This window comes from Pyxicephalus adspersus, chromosome 2 (assembly GCF_032062135.1).
Source record: "Pyxicephalus adspersus chromosome 2, UCB_Pads_2.0, whole genome shotgun sequence".
In the NCBI taxonomy this organism is placed as follows: domain Eukaryota; kingdom Metazoa; phylum Chordata; class Amphibia; order Anura; family Pyxicephalidae; genus Pyxicephalus; species Pyxicephalus adspersus.
The window spans coordinates 122,962,378-122,965,178 of NC_092859.1; positions in this window are offsets into that span (position 1 = coordinate 122,962,378).

The window sequence follows — 2,801 nt, forward strand, 5'->3', positions numbered from 1 at the left end:
CCATGGCACTGCTACATATTTATTACATGTAAAGTATTTGATTGTCTTTAATAGGAATATTTATATGAAATGTTTATTATGTAACTTGTTATATAAGGTATTAAAAATACAGATATCTTGTTTGTTTTAGATTGTAGTACTATTTAATTTTAAATAAATAACTGTCTTAGTTATGTTCTATCAAAGTTTTTTTTAAAGTAAAAATGATCACAGGTTTTCTGTTCTAAAATGAAATGCATAGGTTGACCAAAGACTCAGTTTGTTGCTGACCACATAAACAAACTGCAGCCACTCCACCAAAAAAAGGTCATTGAGTTTTGTGAGACCTACCCTTCAAAAAATGTATTTTAAAAAGTTTGTAAAAAAATTGTATATATGTAAACGTTTTATGTTACTAATTTCATTCCTAAAAACTACTTATTTAAAGTGACCAGTTACTTAAAAAAAGCTCCTGTAAAACATCTGTCCATGAACTCTTCACCCTGCAGCATTGTAAAGCAATTTTTTATTTATCCAATACCCAAAACACACTTCTGTCTGTATCTCCCATAAAGCTCTGTAGTTTATTCAGCCCCCTATGTCACTAGAGGACACAGTAGGGACTGTTGGGAGGAACCACAGAGCCCAGCAATGGACAGAAATCCAGACATTTGCTAGAAGGGGAGTTTCTTCGGCCAGCAGAGTGAAGATTCCAAGAATGGGCAATGGACAAGATAACCATATCTCTTCCTTTGTAAAAAAGTTTTACCCATTACTTACTTACTTGTGACCCAAGTTATGTTTTTACAATTTCATATTCTCCCCCACTGCAAAACATTATGGGATATGCTATAAATAAAACTAAACTGGAGTTTCGACCCTTTTTAAGGATGGATTTCTCGTGCAATATATAAAAGGCTAATTGTACCCAAAACTGAATTAAAGTACGAAATCTAAAATATGAGGTGTCACTTGATCCCTTGATATGAATCAGAATTTTTTAGGGAGGTGAAGACCAGACAACCTCAAACAAATCCAGTCTAAATAGAACAAAGAATACATATAGTTGCCAAATGCATGGACTACCAGGAATAACACAGTCTGAGTATCGGTTATCTTACAGCTGTATAACAGTTTGGCAGGAATTAGCCTTTTATGTGCAATGTTATATAATAACAAATGAGTAAAATAAACAAATGTCAATGAATGAAAAAAAAAAAAAAACAAGACCATTTGCGATCTTGGCTGGGTAAAAAAAGAATGCTTTATTAAATGGATAAACAGTTAAACTAAGAATGAAAACCACACATAAAATTGTTTACAAAAATGTATAATTTGTGAAAATCCTGTATATTCATCTTATATCTTATTCTTATATCATCAAATTAATAAAAAAAATGAAAATGTAATAATACATGCAAAACATTGTAAGTTATTACTATACAAAAACCTCCTAACTTAGGATAACCTTTTTTTCTTTACAAAAACATTTTTAAATGGCAGAATTATAAGTTTAACTAACCAGAAGGCAGAAATTCAAGGATATATGAAAAAAATTCAAGTTTAAACCATATCATGCAAGATGCACAGTGCTAAAAAGGGAGTTTTCATGGAAAGGGAATATGGCTTACTGTACATCTTATCTACTCGGGCAAAGAACTGAAAAATTTTATATGATAGTAGTAAGGTCTAATTAATAATATCAATTTACATTTAATTTTTTCAACTACAGCAACCAATCAAATAACGTTTTTCATCCATCAAATGCAGGTAAATTGGAGCCAGTGACTATTCTACAAATCTTCTATATGTATGGTAATACAGGAGTTTAGTTTTATCATTAGCACTAATGCCCATACAGCTGACAAACTGATAACCTATTCTACATAAAAAATAAATTGTTGGAACTGGAATGTCGGAACTGGACGGGCTTCGTTTCCTAGTACTGACAAAAATCAAATTTGATCAATTCTTTGGCAGAATCCTATCTTGGGACCTTTATAACCAGGCAAATGTCCCAAAGCAACCAGCCACAAATCATCCCCCATTTCTTTTAGCAATTTAAAAGGTGAGATATGATTGGTTAATGTGTTGTAACATCATGTTGTTCATACTGCCTTTGGCTTTTTTGGTAATTCTAATATTGAATACCAATCCCCTCTGACTTTGGATTGGAGCCTTACACTGACGGAGGGGTGCAATGATGCTGGGACAAGGTTCTGTTTAAACCATGTTCATGGATATAATTTACCATGCCAATTTTTACAAATGTTTGGGCAACTTAATTGAAGTCAAGTTCTTCCAAATCTCTAGCGACATAACAAATGTATCTATTTTTGCTACTTGCGTTAAACAACTAGTTAAAAAAAATGGAAGTCGGGAGTGATTCCCATATCTGTGGATACAAAAAATATTCAGTTATAATTGCAAAAATCCACCTTTTTTCCCTTCAACTGGCCATTGTATGTATCAATATACAAGAAAATGCTGTTTCAGCCATATAGCGTAAATATAAAGCCAAATTGCTTGCAGTTTTAACATGCAAGGTAAAAAAGGTCCTTTTGTTAATATGCAAAAATGTGACCCCCGCCATAATACAAATGATTTATTGTAGGATTCTGTTACAGGCTAATTCAACATAGTCCTGTTTCTATCATTGCAGGAATTTTTAGTGTAAGGATAAATATCCAATGTTTATCAAGCGGGTGACAAAGATAAAAATCTGAGATATTCTACCATCTTATAAAAGTGTCTCAGGTGAGCTGAGGATGATCCACAGTTAAAAAGATTTATTAGTATTTAAGTGATGCACCCACTGCCTT